A 25,094-nucleotide genomic window follows, 5' to 3' on the forward strand; every position below is an offset into this window, starting at 1 on the left:
AGTCTCCGGTGTTCGAGGGTTCGTTGGTCATGTCAGTTATTATCGACGATTTATAAGTTCGTTTGCGGTTATTTGTCAACCTTTAACGAACTTACTGAAGAAACCTCCGTCCGATGGTACTAGTCCCCTCTGGACCAAGGAGTGTACCGTAGCCTTCGAGGTCTTAAAGTCAAAATTGGTCTCTGCACCAATATTGGTGGCTCCTTGTTGGACAAAGCCATTTCATGTGTATGTTGATGCATCCAATGCTGCTATTGGCTCGGTGTTAAGCCAGAAGGATGATAAGGGATTCGATCATCCAATATATTATGCCAGTCGACAATTGGTGGCTGCCGAACGCAACTATACTACTACTGAACGAGAGGCGTTGGGTATGATATACTCGGTTAAAAAATTTCGGCACTATTTGCTTGGGTATCCGTTTGTATTTTATGTGGATCATGATGCCCTCAAATATCTGATTAATAAGCCTCAATTGAGTGGGCGCATTGCTCGCTGGGTCTTACTCCTCCAGGAGTTCAATTTTACGGTGGTTGTCAGACCTGGGAAGCAACATGCGAACGCAGATCATTTATTCCGGTTGTCTAATATTCTCGGCAACGAGCCTGTTCCCGATGATCTTCCCGACGCCGCATTATTTGTGGTGGATGTGATATCCCCCGAGTATAGCGAAATTATTCAGTTTCTGACCTTCCATACTTTTCCGCCGACTTTCACGGACAAGCTTAAGAAGCGCCTTATTCTGAAGAGTGTCCCATACACGATGATTCGTGATGCTTTGTATAAACAAGGACGCGATGGTCTTTTACGGCGCTGTATCTTTCCCAGTGAAGTACAGTCGATACTTACAGGTTGTCATTTGGATAGTTGTGGTGGTCATTTCGCGGGAGACAGCACTGCCCGCAAGGCTTTAATGGCCGGATATTGGTGGCCCACAATGTTTTCTGATGCCCACCAGTTCGTTCGCCGTTGTGATCCTTGTCAACGAATTGGTCGACCTACGGGTACTTCCGCCATGCCGTTAGTCCCAATCTTGGCCCAGGTTCCGTTTGAAAAATGGGGTATTGATTTTGTTGGTCCCATTGCACCAGCGTCAAAACCTGGTCAAAAGCAGTATATCTTAGTCGCCACCGATTATGTCACCAAATGGGCAGAGGCGATTGCTACCCGCACCGATAATGCCAGTACGGTGGCAACTTTTCTGTATGAGAATATTATCACTCGCTTTGGGTGTCCCAAGGAATTGGTCAGCGATCGAGGCACCCATTTCATCAATGCTACCATCGCCGCCTTGACGACCACATATGAGATCAAGCATCGTAAGACCACTCCCTACCATCCTCGTGCCAATGGGCAAACGGAAAAGACCAACGGCATTTTGTGCAAAGTCTTGACTAAGACAATTTCAGGGGCCGGTACTGATTGGGAGACCAAACTCTTTGCAGCTTTGTGGGCTTATCGTACCGCCTATAAGGTAACTACCCACTCTACTCCGTTCCAATTAGTTTACTGTCAAGAGGCAATTTTACCTATCGAATTGGAGGTTCCCAGTTTACGAATTGCCTTAGACGAACGCCTCAGTGACACTGAGTCATTACACTCTCGGTTGATGAAATTGGAGGAATTGGATGAAATACGGGCTGTCGCTCTATTCCACATGGAAGCCACTCAAAAACGGAGGAAGAGTTACTATGATAGTAAACTGCGGCCGAAGTGTTTTATGCCCAATGATTTGGTATTGCTGTATGACAGCCGATTCAACCATTTTCCGGGAAAATTTCAAGTTCGCTGGCATGGGCCATATCGCGTAATTGAAGGATTTTCCAATGGGTCTGTTCAATTGGAGGATTTCACGGGCCATCGTTTCAGTACCCGCATTAATGGAAATCGTTTACGGTTATATAATACCTAAAACCCGGGACGGGTTTTATTTCATTTGAGGGGAGGGGACTTCGAATGGACTCAGGAGGGACCTAATTATGGTATAAGACGTAGAGGCGGCTGCAAGGATATGTAGTAATCACTATTGTGTCAGATGCGAAGGAAGTGAGAAATGGACAGTATGGGTACCATGTTGTCGCTCTCATCACTAGGTAATAGAATAGGAGTGGGGCTCCTACTAAGGGTTATTCTGTGGTGTTATATTATGTTGTTGCTTACTTGTGTCTCATTTTAGTGTTTCGGGCAGACTGGAGAGTGGCATTGACGGTTAGGACCTGTAAGCGTTTGAGTCATGGCGATTGAAAGTACCAAGAGAGCTGTAGACAGAGATGAAAGTGGCCGGAATGTGAGAGCTAAACGCACAGAAAAACCACCGGCTGTGATAATCGTTACCAATATGGAGCCGATGAAGTTAGAAATCTGTTGGACGCAGAGAAAAATAAGGGATTTTCGGACTGCGAAGCTATTCCAGTTTTTGCACCATTCAGAGCGTTTACCATCAATCAATGTGTCATTAGTGGAGGAATACATTGAGAATTACGACCCCGAGGATGGATCGAGTGTCGTTCAAGGGCGAATTATTGGGATTGATGAAACAATCCTGGAAAAGGTGTTGTTTCTTCCCATTGGAGAGATGGCAGTTGGGACTGATGAGTCAGGCGATTTCAGCCCAGGTAGATATTTCAAGGGAGGAATGTCATCCTTTGAAAGGAGCCAAGGATGGCGGACTCAGGAGGCGATTACACCAGAATATGTGGAATGGTTGCGGTTCGTGCTGAGGCGGTTAGGATTGTACCGACACCCCACATATGTGTCAAAACGATTATTGTATGCAGCAGTAGGGGCGTTTGAGGGGATGGTGTTCAACTGGACGGCTTACGTAGCTACTCGTATTCATGCGGAGATAGGAGCCAAGTTCAAATTGGGGAAGTTCACATCCTTGCTTTGTTCAAATTATGTGTATGCTGTCATCGCGCACACATTGCGTCAACCACCGTCAGAAGAGGAAAACCCTATACCAGTGTCAGCACCTTTGCAAAGAGAACGAAATTTGTTGGCACAGAATCACAATGTAGCGGATGTAATACACAAAATTGGAGAATCAAGTCGTACAGTGGTTCAAGGGGTAGCTCCGGTTATCGAAGCGAGACGGGTTCCAAGTGGTCTTACGGTGGAAGAGGAGAATCAAGTCCCATTATTGATAGATATCAACCAGTTGGCGTTTCCAGAGGGTCGATTCCCTGAAGGAGTATCTCTTAAAAATGCCGTATTGAAGCACATTTCACAAATACATTGTATGGTACGAGCATTGGATGTCGAAGACAGAAGTAAACGGGATTGGGAGGACAGTAAAAAAAGGATATCGGATCAAAATAAAAAAATCAGGGAGCAAGAACTGAGGATTCAAGAAATTGAAGAAGTCAAGTTGGTCCTGGAGCGGAAATTGGTTCTCCAATATGAGGCTTGGACAAAGGAAAAAGAACAGATTTCACGGATTGTGGAAGGACAACGGGACGAATTGATTCAGAATAGGAAGTCATGGGATTTGGAACGGGAGAAGTTCAAATGCGAGTTGCAAGCGGAAGTGGACAAGACAGAGTTATTGGCGACAGAGAAAGTGTTATTGTGTGACCAATTGAGATGTGAAACGGGGAAAATGAGGTCTGAAATTGAAGTTTTACAAAATGAGGTGTCAAAACTGACGGAAGAGTTAAATGTGAGGAGCCAATCTCAAGTGTCGATTAAAGATGTCCCAGAAGGGATGAGTCCGCAGCAACATCAGTTGGAACTTCGCGATGCCCAGATCCTGAAACTGGAAGCTCAGACCCGTGAATTGGGAGAATACAATGAAGATCTTTCAGCCCAGTTGAGAAAGGAGTCGCTTGAAATATTGGAAGAGGATGAAGACGTAAAAGAGGATGAACACAAAAATAGAAGCCAAGTGTAAAATAGAGAAGTTTACAGCGTTACTATGTTTCAATTATGTGTATGCTGTGATCGCGTACACATTATAGCAAATATTGCCAATAGAGGGAAGTTCTAAAATAGTTCGAGTGCCTCCACACCGAGAATGGAATTCATTGGCACAAAATATCAATACAACGAAGGTAATACATGAAATTGAAGAATCTAGTCATCTAGTGGCACCAAAAATGGATCCGATTCGTTTGGTGGTGGAAGAGGAGAATGAAGTACCGATGTTGTTAGATATCAATCAGTTAGCGTTTCCACAAGGCCGACTACCAAAAGGCGTACATCTTAAAAATGCTCTATTCAAGTGTATTTCACAAATATATTGCATGGTACGAGCATTAGATGTAGAGGGCAGTAGTAAATAGGAATTAGAGGCAAGCAAAAAGGTGATATTGGAGCAGATCCAAAGAATTGAAGAGTAAGCACGGATCATCCAGGTGAATGCGGAATCCAAGCTACTATTGGAGCAAAAAATTGAGGAACAACAGGAAGCTTAGGACAAAGAAAGAGAATGCATGGTGGAGACCTACAAGCAAGCACTATTTTGGGCTCGCAGTTATTCAATTTTGGAACTAAAAAAAACAAAGGATCAATTGGTAATAGAACGAGAAAAGACCAAGTTATTGGTGCAAGAAAAATTCGTATTGAGTGACCAATATAGATGTGAAATGAAGCGGTTAAGGGGTGAAATTGAGGCCTTGAACGTCGAGGTGACAAGATTGGCAGAGGATTTGATCAATATTGATCAAGCACAAGTATCGACTTTACCAATTCCTGAAGTTCCAGAAGAGAGGAGTCACTTTCAGTGCCAGTTGGAATTGAGAGATGCCCAGATCCTGAAATTGGAAGCTCAAGTCCGTGAACTGGGCAAGTACAATGAAGACCTTTTGGCTCAGTTGAGGCAAAAGTCGATAGAAGGATTGGAGGAGGACGAAAATTTGTATTTGGAATCAGAATCGGTAGAATCAATAATAGATACTGTGGCAATTGATTAATTAAATAGGCTAGAGGGATTGTAATTTTTGTAGAGTTTTGTTAAATAATTTTTAGATAGGTATCAATTGAGTGTTTGTGAGGATGCTGCATAGATAGGAGTGGAGCTATGTAGAATAGATATTAATTTATTTTTGAAAGATATTTGTAAAATATATTAATAGTCCATATAATAGGGAATTCAAGAGGATAGATGAGTGATTTAGTTATTAAAAGTGGTTAATTACAGAATTACCATTGGAATCTGGAGAATCAGGGGAAAGTATATAGGAGTTGTAGAAGTTAATTAAGGTGCCATCACTGTGATAGTTGTGAGCCGAGGTAAGCTTGGTACTACCTCTTTTCTTTTGTTTGTTATTTTCTTTGAATAAGAGGATTGAGAGTTTCTGAATATTGTGAAGTGAATTATGGAATGGAAATGTGATTGGTATTATTTGAGAAGAAGAAAGATTGAATGCTAAAATTTGATTGTAGTTCAGCAGAGAGAATGAGTCTGTGTTTGAGTGAAACACCGTAATGTGAATGGTAGTTTTGTGTGAAGAATTCTAGTGATTGGAATGAGGGTAATTGTGTGTTGAAAGCTGTGAAGGCGCAGTATTACAGTTGGAGATTATAAAAGTCAATATATTGATAGAAATAGCAGTTATTGGTATGACATAATTACTATAAGGAAGAGACCGATAAGGTGAAGGGAGAGATTATAGTTTCCTTGTATATTCAGATATTGGAAATAGAGACGATACATTCAGGAGGTAATTGATTGTGTGACCCTAACAAGAAAGCTTAAGCAACTAGTCATTTCCCATGTTCGAATCCTTCTATACAAGTTTATTCCCATTAGATTAATTTGGAATAAATAAAACAAGCAATCACAGGATCTAAAATCAACCATTAGACGTCTTTAGTCTCCATCATATACATATGATTATAGGCAATCTATCATTAATATGTAAGCCTTCTTCTTTCCAATTTTTGAAACATGTCTCGGATTTATGTATAATAAAGTCATAATTAATTTCCATTGATACGTGTAGTAAATTGAATATCCATAAAATCTTCCAATTGAACTGAGCCATTAGAAAAACCTTCCATTACACAATATGGTCTATGCCAATGGACTTGAAATTTCCTCAAAAAATTATGAAATCAATTATAATAAAGAAGCACTAGGTTATTGCACATAAAATATTTGAGATGTAATTTACTATCATAATAACTCTTACGACGATATTATGTAGCTTCTATAGTTAAAAGAGTCGTAGTCCTAACTTCATCCAATTTTTTCAATTATATGAACTGATATTAGAAGGATTCTTTGTCACCAAGATGTTCATCCAATATAATTCTTAAACTCTGAACTTCCAATTTAATTGATAATATTGCCTCTTGTCCATATAGCAATTAGAATAGTATAGAATTAGTAGTCACTTTATATGCAATACGATACGCTTACAAAGCTGTAAGCAATTTTATATCCTAATCCATTCCTGCATTAGACATAGTCTTAGTTAAAACTTTGCATAGAATACCATTGGTCTTTTCAGTTTATCCATTGGCTTGAAGATAATATGGAGTTATTTTTTGATGTTTAATTTCATATTAATCCATCAAAGTTGTAATTGTAGAATTAAAAAAATCGGTTCATTGATCACTAACCAATTCTTTAGGATACCCAAATAGAGTGATAATATTCTCATATAAAAATATGGCTACTATATAGGCATTGTCAATTTTCATTGCCATAGCCCTAGTCCATTTTGTTATATAATTGGTCACTTCCGAAATATATTATTTTTGTCCATTTTTTGAAGCTGATGTGATTGGTCCTACAAAATCAATACTCCATTTTTCAAATGGTGCTTGTGCCAAAATTGGTACCAATAGCATTGTCGTAATGTAACACAACTAGTAGGTGAAAGAGTGTAGAAATTATTATAATGTAGGAGATCTTAGTTCAAAATATTAGAGCAAATTATCTTAGAAATATAGTAAATAGTCAAAAGGGTAGTAAAACTAAAAGGTACCAATGCTGCCTTTCTAGAAAGGTGACTTCTACTTACTTTGTAGGACCATAAATAAGGCAAAATAAAGTAGATTGGAAAAATAAATGATAAAGACATATTTAGAAGAAATTTAAGACTAAATTCTAATAAAATTTACTTAGAAAAACTAGATATTGATATCCAGAGAAGGCCGGTTATGAATTAAGGTTGAAATCAGACCTTGAGGCACAAAACCAAGTCTCGACAATGATTCCAGGGTTCTTTTGCAGATTGGAGAGTGGGATTTGATAGTAGACTAGATAAGCTTTTTATGAGCATTGGTTTTGAGTAATTTGAATTTGTAATGACTTAATAAGAGCTTTACAAAGTCAAGTTTGTTTTTGGATGATTTGGATTTTATGAAATAAAATAAGGTTTATGTTTTGGGTAATTTCAAGAGTTTTATAGTAGATCTATAACTAAATTTTTTTAGATTAATGGTCATAGTTGTACTTAATATGTATTGTAAATCTTAGCTCGATCTAATAGTTGATTTCAGCATTATTGAGGTTTAAATGGGTCAACATCTTAGAAAGTAGAATTTTAGGTCTAATGAGGATTTTTAAGTTTTCTTGCAATCTACTAGTTGGATTGGAATAAAATTTATGTATCAAGATATTAGACTTGTTTTCTTATGTATATAATAATTTTAAAATCAATTAAATGGTGAAAAAAAGAGATATTGGCTTTAGGAGATTGGCATTAAGGTCGAAGAAGGAGGCTAGCAAATATCCAAGCACGTTTTTGAGGTTATCGTCTATTTGATAATCTCGATCCTTTTCAAAAAATTTGTGCTTGTTTTCAAGTTAGTTTTTACAAAGTGTGCAAATTTTGAATTAAAATCAATGGTTCATTCATTAGTTATTGAGGTTTAAATCTGTTATAGAAATTACTAGGATTTGGTTTAGGATTTAGAATTTGATTAGGATTTGATTTAGGATTAGGATTTGGTTAGGATTTGATTTAGGATTAGGATTTGATTAAGATTTTATTTGGAATTAAGATTTGGTTAGGAATTGGCTTAGGATTAAGGATTTGGTTTAGGATTTGATTTAGGATTTAAGATTTAATTTAAGATTTAAGGTTTGGTTAGGATTTGATTTAGGATTTAGGATTTGATTTAGGATTTAAGATTTGATTAGGATTTTATTTAGGATTAGGATTTGGTTAGGAATTGATGTAGAATTTAGGATTTGGTGAGGATTTGTTTTAAGATTTAGGATTTTATTTGAATTTATTTAGGATTTAAGATTTAATTAGTTTTTGGCCTAAAGTTTGAATGAAGTCCAATAGGATTTCAACTAGGATTAAATTAAGATTGAATTGAGATGTATTTGAAATATTTTAGTAATCATTTTAATATTTCTTTAAGATTTCTTATTGTTTCTTTGTAATTCCTTTGAGGTTTCTCTGAATTTGATTAAAGCTTATTTAGCATTGTTAGTATTCTATTAGAATTAGGATTTTCTTGTAGCAATTTCCACTCTACCTACCACAGCCAAGTGCCTAGAGTATTCTTAAGCAAGACTTCACGTATTACGATAGCATGGCAAAAGTTCCAATAAGTCAACAAATTTGTTGACAAGGATCACAACATTGGACATATTGGTATGCATCCAAAAACATTGTTGGCTACTAATATCCAGTCATTAAAGGTTTATGAGCAATACTATCATTGAAAATATATCCACTACAATTATCCAAATGGCAGTCTTTTAATATGATACGTACTTCACTTTGAAAAATATAGCGATATAAAATTCCATCCTGCCCTTATTTATACAAGGCATCACCAATCATGGTATATGGCATATTTTTTAAAATCAAGCTTTTTTAAAATTTTTTACTATATATAGATAAAAATATTTGAAATATTAGATACTAAATAAATTTACTATATTTGGATATAATCACTTTGATGGCAAATAATTCTGTATTATATAGGGTATCATTGATAGGCTCATTATCCAATATATTAGATAAATAAGACGAGTGGTCCACATTAGCATATTTCTTTCTTAGTCTTACATTGATAGTAAAGTTAAATTTCTAAAGTAATAATACCTATCGAGCAATGTATCCACTCAATTGAGGTTTATTAAACATATATTTAAGAGCAACATAATTGACATGAAAAAAGAATGCATAACCAAGCAAATAATGCCAAAATTATTGAACAAAATAAATTATTTTTAAAGCTTCCTATTCAATAAAAGTATAATTTTATTTAGCTACAACCAATTATTGACTAGCATAATATATTAGATGATCCAAACTCTTTTTATCTTTTTGACTTAACACAAATCCAATAGAAACATTAGATGCATCGACATAAATATAAAATAATTTTGTCCAAGAAAATGCAATCAGTATTGGTACAGATATCAATTTTTGTTTCAATTCTTCAAATGCAATTGTACATTCTTCAATACAAATTAGACTAGATCCATTCGATGGTGGTTTCTTTAAGAGATTAGTTAAAAGCTAATATATGACCACAAATGAATAAATAAGTTATCAATAATAACTGAAATGGCCTACAAAATCATGAACACCTAACACTGTTTCTGGCTTTGATAAAGCCAATATACAAGTAACTTTATTTAATCCAATAATTTATCACACGGTATCATATTACGTGCTATCTTGCTTAAGAACACATCGTGCATCTGGCTGTGGAAGATAAAATAATTTTTTGCAAGTATCTAGGTAGACTAGTAGATTTCAACCATCTAATTACAAACTATTTCGGATTTCAATGTAAAAACTTAATCCCAATACAAAGTACTTAGAAACATTATTTTTAATAACTTCAAGATATTATAAGCACAAATTCTTTTATAATTTTTTATTTTTTATTTTTTTATTTTATTTTATTTTATTTATTTTTATTTTTATTTTTATTTTATTTTATTTTATTTTATTTTTAATCCTAATTCTAGATAATTTTTAATCCTAATTCTCAATCTGACTGTCCGATTGTTGTAAATTTCTACCATTAGTGTCTTTACAAGCCTTCTAAATGCTCAAGAAGTTTCAATCCAATCTAACATGCAGGTTGCAAGAAAATGCTATTAATCCACACTGATGTATCTTGACCGCTGTCTAAAAGTCCTCGACTTACCATGCTAAAAGTCACCTTATTTCAGCTAGTAGATCTCTAGATATTATAGAAAGCCTAAACAACTCCAATCTATTAACTTTTGATACCTCTTTACACTAATGGTCAAATATCCTCTATCTATTTTGTCAAATTAACACAAACTTTTGCATGTACTCGGCATATTCAATCCTCTAGATATCTCTAAATTTCAACTGCAAAAGTTTCTCTAATTTTACAAAATAGTCAAGAATACCAGCTGTTACTTTATTGCAAAAAATCCAATTCACCAATACAAACACTGACTTTCAACAACGGTTGCAAAAGTCCTTTCCAAACCCTATGAGTCCAATTCTACACCTTTCAAAGGAGCTTGAAGCTAGCTCTCCGACCCCAAAAAATCCTGATCTCTGAATGCCTCTTTCCTTATCCTCTCCTCTTTTTTAACTCCGTGTGGTCCACTTTTCTCCCGCCCTGGACTCCAAATTGGAACAGCCGACGACACTTCTCCAGAATTCTTGTCTCTAAGAAGATCTTTCCACAAAAAGGATATTTTTCTCGAAACGGCATAGAGAATGGAATAGCTTGAAATGAACTCAAAGCCTTTGTATTCGAGACCTCATTGAATTGCCCAACCAAGTCAGGTCTCATACTAGATAAGAGGCCCATATTAGGACCTGGATCGGATGTCCTCGTAATTGGGTCAAATTGGCCTTTTACATCAGACTCATCGGAATATTGAATTGGTCCTTTCTCATTTTGTCGACTCTTGGTAAGAACGGCTCGGATGCATTCTACTCGATTTATTGAAGAATTTTGAGGACCTTGATTTATATCCTCAATTTTTCCATGACTTTGAATCTGCTAATCCCATTTATTGAAATTGGATGGAGCATTACATTGCTGATAAGTATGCCTTATCTCCTTGCAATTCCTACATACTAGCACGTAATCATCATTGGCTTTGGGATTGGAACATTCACTAGCATAATGATCAACCTGGTCTGCAACGGAAATGACAAAGTGGTCTTTCTGCACCTCTATCATGCATATTGGGTGTCTCCATCGGTATATACCTACTAGGCTTCTTTCATGTAGGGTTGGAAAATGATCTTGGTTGTTCCATTGGTACGAAGGGTATTAGGTTTGATGATGCTGGTGGGGTGACATTAATTGACCCTAAATATTGGGACTAGAATTGGCCACTATTTCTAACATCCAAGATGACTAAATATTAATAATATCTTTTTATCATATAGTCATGTTACAACACGACATCTATCCCTTCTAAACTTGTGCATCCTTTGGTAAGCACCAAATAACCCAGTTGTTGTTTGATTCATAATACGTTCTCCAAGTCTTTGTCGAAATCCTCTTCATCATTTTTTCTATCCATATCAAATTGATCTTCTTGTTGAAGAATATCTATATCTTCACTCAAATCTTCTATATTTATTTCTATGTATCTTTGTTTAAATATTTTTACTCGCTTCCCTATAATTGGTATTTTTAACCTTGTTCCATCTAACTCCTACAATGAATAAGTTGCATTCTCATGAGCAGCTATTACTACATTCGGTCCAAACCATCGTTTAGAAAACTTCCTTAAAGTACTATGTTGATTTTCCAAGCTACTACCATAGACCAAAATCCAATCACCTTCTTCAATTGCTTTAGGCCTCAATTGATGTTGCTTATCAAATCGTGTCTTGTTTTGTAACCTTGCTCTTTTTAACCTTTCTAATGCTATTTGCACATCTTCTAATCTTTGCTCTAATTATTGAATTTTAATAGCTAGAAGTTCTTCTCTTGTCAATCTATCTTTCCATGGTAGCACACTCCAAGTAGGTACTTTTTCTTCAATTGACATAATTGATTTTTTACCTATCATAAGCTAAATAGGCATATATTCCATTACTGAGCTATGAATTGTTCAATCAGCCCATAATGCAAATGATAAAAGTTGTGGCCATTCTCTAACCTTTCCATTACAAGCTTTAACTAATACTTTCACAATCGGTGGGTGACCACACTCACTTTTTGTATTTCTTTCAAGATTATAAGCAGTAGTCAATGATAGTTTAATTCCACATTTTTCAAAGAATTCACGAGCTTCTTGTACATTTAATTCTCCATGATCTGTAGTGATTTTTCCTACACATCCGTAGCGGCAAATAACATCTTCAAGCAAAAATTTATAAATTTCTTCTATAGTTTTTTTTCTCAATGCTCTTCCTTCTACTTAATTTGATAAATCTTCATGAGTTAAGACCAAATATCTCATTTTCCATAATCCAATTTGCATAATAACCAAATCAACAATCCATTTAAAATGAATAGCTAGAGGATATGTAGGATGAAGACCACTCAATGTCGTATATTAGAATATGCTTGATAAATTTCACATAATTCTACAAATAAGAACACATCTCGATACATATTTCTCTACCAATATCGTTCCTTAAGTTTAGCAAAAGTAGCCCAAATTCCTCTATGTCTTGTCCATAAACTATCATGAAATCCCTTTAATAATTTTTGTTTCTCTTTCTTATTGCCTATCACTCTTTGTGGCATTCTAATTCCTTTCTTTGGTCTCTTCTATAAGAATCTTTCTTGAAAAAAAAATCCATATGCTTTTTTTCTTATTTGTTTAAATTTTTCTGTAGACCAACTTTCTTGCTTAGTCAAGGTGTTCAAATAATGACCAATATCCAATAATTCTCCTTCATAATTTTCTTCAAAAAATAGCTTGTCTTCTTTATTAAGATTTAACACTGAATAGAATTTTGATCCAATATCATCAATATCTTCAACTATTTTGTCTTCACTTTCATATCTTGCTTGAGATAGCATGTCTACTACTAAATTTTTCTTTCCAGCAATATTCTTAAATTCCAGATTTAATGACTTAATATAGGTAATCGATCTTAATATTGTAATGTTCGGTGTTGAACAATTACTAATCATTCCAAGCAATGGCAAGAAATCTGTTTCAATTACTACTGCTATATCAATAAAAGAATCTCTTTTATCTTTCATAGCTGAAACAACTCCCCAAAGTTCTCTTTTCATTTGTGAATATGCACGTTGATGAATACTTAAAACTTTAGCTCCAAATCGAACTACAAATCTATTTCTACTTGAATCATCTTGATCCACAGTCCATCTAATAGCAATAGAACTAGTATCCATAGTAAGAATTACTTGTCTATTACAATCATAATCAAATTTTCTTAAAATTGGAGGTATCACCAATAACACTTTTAGCTTCTGCATTGCTTCAATATGCTTTCTTTCCCATTTAAATCGATAATCTTTACGTAATAATTTATACAATGGATCCACTATATGAGCATAATGAGGAAATTATATATGATAAAATACAAAAGCCCCTAAAAACCTGCGTACTTCCATTAAAGAGTCACATGAATCTTACATTCTTCCAATTGCATCAACTTTGCTTAGATCTAGCTTTCTCCCGTAAAATCCACACAAATGTCCAACAATAAGAACTTCGTGCATTTCAAATATAGATTTTGCTCCTAAAAGTGTAAGATGAACCTCTTCAAGTCGAGTTAAAATCTTTTCACAATCTTGTACATGATCAACAACATATTTGCAACACCTCCTCTCATCTAAAGTTTCATCTTTTTCTCCTACTTTACATCCTTTGATAGGAACATCATCAAAATAGGGCATAGTTTTTTCAAAAATGAAGTCTCTTAATACCTTGTTTATCCCATTCATCATATGTACAACTGAGTTAGTAGCACCTTGAAAGAGAGTATATATTTTAAATAATCTAAGTAGCATTCTCATTATTGTTAGATCTCTACTCCCATGCGTAAGTTGAAATTGATCATAACCTAAATATAAATCATCCATTGAATAAATTATCCTTCCCACAAACGCTTTTGTAAACTCATCTACTAAAGATCCTATACGTACATTTTTTATAGTTATTGCATTTATTGGCTACATATCTTAAATAAAACATAACGATCTATTTTTCTTAGGCATCGTAAACCAAAAACTAGAATATGGAGCAAAAAAAGGCTCCAAAATTTTCATTCGCATCTTTTCTTTCAATAATTCTACCAATTTAGGTAAATGTGTTCTTGGCACGGGAATTGGCCTTAAGTTCTAAGGCACATAAGGTACTGTAAAGATAACCATAGGAGCAACAATATTAGGATCTACACACCCTATTTCATGAGATCCAAAGGTAAATGATTTATCTCATTTTGCAAGCATTTTTTTAAAATATTCAATTTTTGTTGGAAATAAGGAACCATCACATCCAATCTTCAATTATTCAAAAGTCTCCTTTTTAAACTCATGTCTAATCTTCTTTGGATCTCTTAAATTCTCTTCTTTTGATGCTTCTTTCATTTATTTTTTAGAAACTTTGGGTAAAGGTCAGACAACAGGTTTTACCTTTTTATCTACTGGTTTATATTTTGTCTCTACATTAACTTCTAGTGCTTGAAAAGATTTAAGTATAGAATAAACCTCCCTCAAATGAATTTCCACAATCTTATCATTATCTTCTAATCCAATGGATGCAATTAATTATAAAGATTCTTCCAATCCATTTTCTTCATAAACACCTAAAATCTTCTCATCATCTTCTAATGTCCCTAACTTGCATAATTCCTTTTCAATACTATATAGTCTTTTTCTTTCTTTTCTTTTAAAATCATCAACTTTCTTATACATGATATTTCCATTCTCAAAAATACTAATAAAACTCGTATCAAAGGCACCTTCATCTCGCGAGAGTACCTCCTTTTTTGTACCATCATAATCCCGCTTTATAGTGGTACTTCCTTAAAATCTTTAAATCCTTCAACAATCCTTGGCAATGGTTTCTCCCTCAACCTATCTCGATTTCGTTCATGATTAGGAAGTATAGTTAGAAATTGTATAGCTTTCCTTCCATCTTCACTATGTACCCTTGTATAAGTAAAATCATTGTTAAGTACTTTTGTTTCCATCCGTATTGCCATAATATAAGGTTGTCCTAAAATCAATGGATAAGACATTGTATCTTGAACAAAGAAATATTTTTCTATTGTAACATCTCCAATCCGAATTTTGACATCTAGACAAGTTCCATATAATTCGCCTTGTGTATTACTAGCTGTTTGTATTATCCATCCATCTTCCATATCAATTGGCCATTTTTGCTTCTTATAAAGATCCTTAGACATAAGATTTATTTTAGATCTATGGTCAACTAAAGCAACAATTGGTTCTTCTATATCTCCTACTTTCACCAATACTTCAGTAGTTACTCTTACCCAATATTTTTGAGTATAATGGCTTGAAGCTTCCATTTCCTTATCACTATAATCTTCAAAACATACTCGTTGATTATATCCATTTTTTTCATTTGTTGATTACTTATAACCATTATCAACCTCTTCTTCATCTTTATACAATCTTGCATCAATAGCATGACTCATTCCAGCTTCATCCATTAATTACCTCTTTCTCTTAATGCTGTCAATGATAATATCATGAAACTCCTTCTTTGCAATTTCCAAAATCTCTTTCAATGTGAATTCCACTTTAGTATTTAATATACGTTCTTTTAGCACCCCTTTTAAATTTGCTACAGCTTCAATATCAGAAAGTAGCTTATAAGCAACTGATTTATCCTTATCTTTTGGTTCTTTTGTTTTTTCTTCCAACGATGTTGTAGTATCTTTTATAGGCAATTCTTATGAAACCACCTCACGAGCCTCGTTTCCTCGAGTCTACCTCTTAGAAAAATTTCCTTTTCTTATATCATCAAAATTTCTTTATTTCTTTTCTTCCATCAAAGCTTCATGTTGGCTCTTAGCAATATATGCATGAATTGAAAGAGACTCAACAGGATCTTTTCAATCTATTGCACCTCATATTGTAGCTGAAGTCCTCAATAACACTTTTTGAGGCATTTTCTCCTTTTACATTGTACAAATGGCAGAAGCCCAAAACTCACTAGTTTCTATACTTCCACCAAAGTCATCATCTACTCTAGCACCATAACTTACACTCTCTCGTGATGCTACTCTATGTTCTGTTAAACAATCTTGAATCAATGCTCTCATACCTCTCTTGCCAAAATTGGTTTGAAAAAGATCCTTTGTATCCTTTAATGCAATCTTTCCATCTTTCCGATAAATAATTCTTTGTTATATCATATTACTAAATTTGTTGCAATCCTTCCTAGTATGTGAAGCGTCATCACACCAAATACATCATTGTACATACCTTTGTTTTGAAACAGTCTTTAATTTGTTTGTAGAAGTATTTTTTTTGAGTCTTATCAATTTGATTTGAAGATCTCGTATTCCACATATAATTTCTTCAATCTCCATGTCTCCTTTCTTTGATAAAGATATCGAAGATTGAATAGTAGGCATTGTCAGTCGTGTTGTATGTATTGGAATTTTAGGTGCTTGTACTACTTTTGGAATATTACTCCTATCCTTCTTCTTTTCTCTTTTTGTAAGCAAATCCACTGCGTTTTCAACATTTTTTCACTTTGTTGTCAATCCTTCATCTTTTTCTTCGTCTTCAAGAAGCAACTCCAATTTTCCTTGTAATTCTCCATCAACAGCTTGAAGAAATAATTCAACCTTGTTCGGCTCTAATGTCAATTTTTCTATCTTTGATAATTAAGAATATTACCTCTCAAATTCTCTTAGTAGCTCTATTGCTTGTAAATTCTTATTAGGTTGCTCAATCCATTCTAGAAAGAGTTTCTTAGTAACATGATCAGTGTCTTCCAAGAAATATTTGTCTTTTAATGTATGCAAAACAATCTTCCATGAATTTCCATAATGTTCCATAATTGAGGTAATATGTTTTCTTATCTCTGATATCGTAGCTAGTCCAAATAATTCAACTATCTTCTTTTCAAAAATCTGATTTAATTCCATTTTCCAAACATAACATCTTAAATACCTTGAAATATCTCTTCCATCAAATTGATCAATTTTATTGACCACTGCTTACAAAGCTTTGGTTGCTAAAGCTTCTTTGCAATCATTGCTTTGCTGTTGCTTCATAGATAATGATAAGGCTTGAAACATACTAGCAATGGATGGATCCATGTATATACCCTGTCTATTAGAAGAAACTCCACCAGAAGCTCCACTTGAAGCTCCTCCCAAAGATCCTTCAAAATTTTTATTCTTGTTCTCCATAAATAAAATAAAAATAAATAAAATTCAATAACTTCTACCTCAAGCTTTCACGTCGGGTTCACTACTTATGTCGTATTACATGCTATCTTGTTTAAGAATGCACCGGGTATCTACTTGTGGAAGATAAAATAATGTCTTGCAAGTATCTAGGTAGACTTGTAGATTTCAACCATTTAATTACAAATTATTTTGGATTTCAATGTAAAAGCTTAATTCCAATACAAAATGCTTAGAAACAGTATTTTTAATAACTTTAAGATATTATAAGTACAAAATCTTTTGTTATTTGTAAGTTTTTATTTTTATTTATTTTTATTTTTTTATTTTATTTTATTTTATTTTTAATCCTAATTCTAGACAGCGAGCTTCAACAAGTTGTAATTCTCAATCTGACTATCCAATTGTTGTAAATTTCTACCACTAGTGTCTTTATAAGCCTTCTAAATGCTCAAGAAGTTTCAATCCAATCTAACTTACAAGTTGCAAGAAAATGTCATTAATCCATACTAATGTATCTTGACCACCGCCTAGAAGTCCTCGACTTACTATGCCAAAAGTCACCTTATTTTAGCTGGTAGATCTCCAGATATTATAGAAATCCTAAACAACCTCAATGTGCTAAGTTTCGATACCTCTTTACACTAATGGTCAAATATCCTCTATCTGTTTTGTCAGATTAACACAAACTTTTGCATGCACTTGGCATATTCAACCTTCTAGATACCTCTAAATTTCAACAGTAAAAGTTTCTCTAATTTTACGAAGCAGTCAAGAGTACTAGCCATTACTTTATTGCAAAAAACCCAATTCACCAATACAAACACTGACTTTTAGCAACGATTGCAAAAGTCCTCCTCAAACCCTATGAGTCCAATTCTACATCTTTTAAAGGAGTTTGAAGCTATCTCTCTAATCCCAAAAAATTCTGATCTCTGAATGTCCCTTTCCTTATCCTCTCCTCCCTTTTAACTCCGTGTGGTCCACTTTTCTCTTGCCCTAGACTCCAAATTGGAACAGCAGATAGCGCTTCCCCAGAATTGTTGTTTCTAAGAGGATCTTTTCACAAAAAGAATGTTTCTCCTAAAACGGTATAGAAAATGGAACAGCTTGAAATGAAACCAAAGCCTCCGTATTCGGGACCTCATTGGATTGCCTAACCAAGTCAGGTCTTATATTAGATAAGAAGCCCATATTAGAACCTGGATTGGATATCCCCATAATTGAGTCAAATTGATCCTTTACATTAGACTCACCGGAATATTGAATTGATCCTTTCCTCTTTTGCCAACTCTTGGTAAGAACGGCTCAGATGCATTCCACCCAATTTATCAGAGAATCTTGAGGACCTTGATTTATCTCCTCAATTTTTCCTTGATTTTGGATCTGTAGATCCCATTCATTGAAATTGGATAGAACATTACATTGCTGATAAGTATACCTCATCTCCTTGCAATTCCTACACACTAGCATGTAATCATCAGTGGCTTTGGGATTGGAACATTTACTGGCATAATGACCAATCTGGTCTGCAACAAAAATGACAAAGTAGTCTTTTTGTACCCCCATCATGCATATTGGGTGTTCTCATGAGTATATACCTACTAGGCTTATTCCATATAGGATTGGAAAATGATTTTGGTTGTCCCGTTGGTACGAAGGGTACTTGGTTCAATGATGTCGGTGGGGTGACATTAACCAACCCTGAATATTGGCACTAGAATTGGCCACTGTTTCTAACATCCAACATGACTAAATATTAATAATATCTTTTTCATTTATATTTTTATCATATAGTCATGTTAGAATATGACAACGGTATTCCAAATTGGTATTTTTCTAAATTCAAAGAAATTCCATAATAGCCATAGTGATCCAAACACCTACTAAGACATTCAAAATTATTGACCTTTGTACTAAATGCATAAAAATCATCTAAAAATATCTCCATCAAATGTCCTAAATGATCTTAAAAAGCTTACATCATTGCCCTCTAAAACATGGTTGGAGCATTATATAATCCAAATGGCATAACTTTATAAGCAAAGGTTTTCCAGTCCGTAGTAAAAGTAATTTTTAACTGGTCTTCTTTTATAATTTTAACTTTATTGTAATCCAAAAATCCATCTAAAAAGAAATAACATTCATGCTTGACTACTACATCCAAGATACTATTTGTAAAAGCTAAAGAAAAATAATCTTTTTTGGTAGCTGTATTTAATTTATAAAAATCTTAGCAGATTTGGATTTTTTCATTGTTCTTTGGCACCATCACAATTGGTAAAATTCATTCACTATGGAAGACTAGATAAATAAAATCTACATCAAGAAGTTTTTTTAATTCCTCTTTTATCATTAGAAAATATTTTGAATTGAGCCGATGTTGCCTTTGATGAACTAGTGTAGTATTCTCCTCCAAAATAATTTGATGCTTATAAACTTCAACTAAAATGTCTTTTAAATTTGCATATAACTATGCAAAAGAAGATTTATGATTTAGGAAGAAAGCCTTCTAATTTTCCAATTGGAAACCCATAATCCTATTGTATACTTTGAAAACCTTTGATATTTCATTGGTGTCTAAGTTGATGGATTAGCACATAGATTCCTTGACAACATCCGATTTTATTTTTTTCTTCAATTTTTAATCTTTCATATAATGCAACAAATTAGAACTATCCAATTTTGATTCCAATGCATTAACTTCATTAACTACAAAATTATTCATCCAATTGGCAATAACATGATTAAAAATTGTTGTATCCTCTAAATATACTAAATATTTTCTAAATTCTTTATATTGGTATAATGTGCCTTGCTTTTACATGTAAATTGGATCATCACCAACTTACATTGCATTAATAACTTTATCATATTTTACATCAAATTGAACCTCATCATCAAATGTTGCTTCTGAATCCAAAATTTGAAATTTTCCATGATATTGAATTAGGTACAATTGTAATACAATCTTGTCTCTACTCTTCTCAATAGTCAATGTTCCATGGCCTCAATCATTTCTAGCTTTGGCTTGATATAGCCATGGCTGACTCAATAAGATTCGATAGGATAATGTGGAACTCTGTAATCAAAAAATAATATAATCAATCTTGTATATAATGTCAATAATTATGGTGTCAATACTTCATAAGATATCCATTGATTTCACTTAACCATGATCTATCATTCTCAATACCAATGTCATGGATAATAATTATTTTAAGTCCAAGTCTTTTATTGTGTCGACCTTCATTAGATTCATACTAAAGCTACTATCTACTTGAACTCTGGAAATAAGAACATCCTTCATGGATACATTAATAATTGGTGCTTTTAGATCAGAATTTAAATTAACTTCACAAATTTCTCTATTACGGGATCTACATCTTATTAATGACAAATTCAATGGAAAACAACATTTTTGTGCTACCACCAAAAGTTGCTTCATTGTAATAGAGGGCTAAATTGCATTCAAATCTTTCAAAATATCATATGGTTCTATATTGGTAGTGATTCCCAGAGCCCTATTTTTTTTTATGGATTTTAATTTAATCCTTTGAGATAATATATCTTTTTTTATAAAATTCAGAAGTAGAATAGCTGAATGAACTTTTTCAACATATTTGTCCATAAGAAGATCCTTTAATGTATAAGATGGCTCTTGGAACTTCTCAAATAACAATGTCAAGGTAGAGAGACTTTGCGTCAAGAAAGCACTAGGTTCTTGGCTTCCACTAATTGCTCAATAATGTCTTGAAATAAAAAAGATAAAATTTATATATACAACACTTTTAGGAGCAAGTCTAATATCAAGATATGGTTTCAACTATTACTATGAACAAAATGTCATGGACATATGTATGTAAGCTAGTAATTACATGTATAAATAGGTAGAAATAAGTAAAAATAGGTAAAAATAAGTTAATTCTATAATATTTACTAAAGTAGCTTCCTAGAAGCTTTATAGATGCTGTTTTGATTTTATAAGTGTATTTTTTTTTTTTTTTTTGGCCCCTTGTAAGTATTGCATAAATATATTTCATCTAATTTATAGGAAAATCTTATAGGTCTCAATTATTATCTTCTATCTTACTATACAATTGGATTTGTTGATCTTGATTATTAAAATTAAATAGAGCATTGTACTAATAATATGTATGTCTCGATTACTTACAATTTTTATATATTAGAGTATATTCATCATTGGCTCTTAGATTGAAACATTCACTAGCAAAATGTCCTATCTTCTTCCAACAATAATATCAAAGTAGTCTTCTTCCAACTCCATTAGGAATATTGGATGTTTCTATTGATATATACCGACTAGGTCTGTTCCAAGTTGGATGGATAAATGATCTCGACTATCTAATTGATATTATAGAATCTAAAATTGGTTTTTGAATGGATGAATATTAAAAATATCCTTCCTTATTTTGCTCAATATCTTGAGAATTGGATCCACATTCTTGGTTATACACAAAATTTTGAAAATTAAAAAAATTCCTATTATTTTTATTCAAATGATTTCTACTTTAGCCAAACCTATTTCCTGTCTAGACTTGATTAACATCTCACAAAGTTGATTGAATCATGGTCTGATTATCGAACTGTTGTTGCTTTTATAAATTCCAATAATTGATGGTAGCATTTTTACCTCTTTAAAATATACATTGTATAGTCATTTGAAGTAGTAAAGAATATTTTGCTACCAAATGGCCTTCTCCTTTACAATTAAAACACCAAATATTAGGATGCATATTGGTCAATTTATGCCTCTTTTTTTCATTCCTTTGCCAAATTAACAGCCAATTCATCCATCTTCTTTGTCATAATTAACAACAAAGCGTCATTTAGATTCTTCAATATCATTTTATTAGGAAATTCTTTTGTAGTTACTAGTTTTTGATATGAGAAGTATGGAAAATATGGAATTAGTATTGTTGATGGTACAACCTATAATGGAATAGCATTAATAATTTCCTACGAATTACCACTAAGATGTACACTATAATCAATCATTCTTGGATAATTCCTAACCTCATTTCAATTAGCAAGTTTTTTTTAGTGCGATATTTTTATTCTTATTAACCATAATCTTTCATCATATAATATTAAAATTGCTTTCCATTTCCAATCTAATTACGTATTTGGCTTCACTTTCAAATTAACACCAATTTTATAACTTCTTTGTGTAACATCCAAAACCACTTGTTCAGTAATTAATTCCTAATACTAAATATTATTATTAATCTCCGGCAGTGACACCAAAATATAATTGTCATTTTACTTATTCTTCAAATACCTTCTTAGAATAAACATGTAAAGAAAAGCTTGAATATGAAGAAAGACTATCTACATGAGTTTACACATTAGGATCATACAATTAATTATCTTTTGATCTGCTAAAAATACCCAAGAATGTTACAATACCTTCTATATTTTATCAATTTTTCTTCTAACAAATAAAATATTGTGATTGATAATTTCATCTTATGCATTCACTATCTCTTCTCTTTTCCAAACTTATAAAAATAATATGTAATACTTCACTATCTTAAAAGTCTATATAAAATATTCCAAAATCCAATCACTGAAATTTTTCAAACTAACTAACATTCACATTAATCTGCTTTATGCAATTCCAAACTCCACAGACTTCTTCTTGTGGAACAGTCTCAACTCTTAATAATCAATATATTATATTTCTTCTATTCATATCCATACTTCATAAATATCTTTAATTCTTAATTTTCTATTTTTTTACTTATAATTTAGCATACAATAAATTCAATTTCTTATTTGACATCATATAAATCAAATCTTTCTTTCATTACAAAATTTCACTTCACATTATTCAAAATTTATCTATTACCTTTCTTCTATAAAGAAAATAAAAATAATAGGTAGTACCAAGCTTACCCCGACTCATGACTATCATAGTTTGATTCTCTAACTTTACTTCTTCTTCAATCAATTTATACTTACCTCAAAATAGAGATTTCAACCAATATTTCTTACTTAATTATTTTTTTCAACTAAATCATCTATCCTACCTCTTGAATTGATTTTCCTATGGATGATTAATCAATTTTTATAAATATCTAATTAATGTCCTACAAAAATCAATTTCTATCCATTTTACAAAGATTTACCATAGAACCTTTTAGAAGGATTTTAAGGCAATTATCTAAATAGGATCCACGACCTAAGAATATTCTAGAAAGTCTAAGGTAGTAGAATAAGGTATAAATAGAACTAATCGAGGCCTTTTAGAGGATTTGGTCAAGTATAGCTTTGAATCTTCTCTCTTAGTAAAGTTTGATTTTACACCTTCTTATTCAATTCTATTTTGTTCTATTTTTATTGTCGTGTTGTGATTTGGCTACCATGTGAAAATATTGTGTTTATATGTTTGATATATAATTTACTAAGTAACATAGAAAGACCCATGTTAGTAGATTTGAATTGGTTGTAGAATGGAATTAGATTATTATCCTAAAAGAGGTTGTTTAAAAAGACTATTATTAAAATTTATACAACTTTATTTTTTATTGATAGTGGCTTTTAAGATTAATTTTGGTTGATAGTAACTTTTACATATTTAAAGTTACCTTTGTTATATATGGTGATCCTTGAAGTCTTATTTTGTTTCTTTTATTTGGTAAATATAGGCATACATTATATAAATCTCATTGAAAAAGAAATTGGAAAGGGATCTTGAAAGCAAAAAGAGAAGTTAGGACATCCATATGGATGAATGGAGACAGATGATGAAAATTTCTATTCCTATTGGCCAAAAATCATGCCCAATGGGCTTCAAGGAGGCTGCTTGAGGCCTTATTAGAGATTAGGATTAGTTTTTTGGAGCCATTTAAGCTTTTAAGGCTAAAGTCAGTAAGTTTAGGATTATGGCTATGGTTTTGGTACAAATTTTGTATGATTTGGAGTTTATATGAAAGAAATATGGGCGCTCAAAGTTAAGGTGTTGATTTTGTATCTACTATCATTCTTTTGGATATAATGCACCCATAAAGAAAGAAAAAAAAAGATCGGCAACTAAGGTTGGAAAGAAAAAATTTTTGGCTACACTTTTGATATATTATTTTATGAATTCTAAGTTGGAATAAAGAAGATATTGGAGGTTGAAATCAGCACTTGCAAATCTAAGGATAGTAAGTAATCCAATTCACTAGTAGTTGTGTTTTGAGCTATGTCTTGAGTAATTTGACAAGATTTTGGCTCAAAATTTCTAAAAATGTGTATAATCTTGTTATCAATCTTTAAGTATAAATTTTGTGGCATTTGAATTTCGGATTTTTGAGATATAAAGAAAATAGTACTTGGGTGCTTATAAGTTAGGATTTAGAATATCTTTTAGGGTTTCTAAGATTCTAAAAGATTGTTAGTGATTTTATGGTTCATTTTTTTTGTAGTAAAGCTTAAAAATAATATTTAAATTATGTAAAAATTTTAGAGAAATGAAATAGTTAGATCAAAAGATATGAATTTTTAAAGCTCAAAAATAAAAATTCTTTGTAGAAAAAATATTTTTTGAGAGACTTTCTACAATTTAGGCATTTTTATAAAGTGAACAAGTTTTAGAAGCCAAGAATTTGTATATAAGTTAAAGATGGAATAAATCACTTATTGAAGCTCAATTAATAAGTTAAAATTAAACTCTCTAAAGCTAGATATTTTATGTATTTCTACATTGCAAATCAACTCTACATATCACCATTTGCTCAATTTTGTCTTTTATATTCTATTCTGTTTAGTTCTATTTAGTTTTTTTATGGTCTCATTTGTCTTATCTTGTGATGAGATTTTTATGTTATAATGGATTAAAAG

Source organism: Physcomitrium patens, chromosome 25, assembly GCF_059467195.1.
Source record: "Physcomitrium patens ecotype Gransden chromosome 25, ASM5946719v1, whole genome shotgun sequence".
Taxonomy (NCBI): domain Eukaryota; kingdom Viridiplantae; phylum Streptophyta; class Bryopsida; order Funariales; family Funariaceae; genus Physcomitrium; species Physcomitrium patens.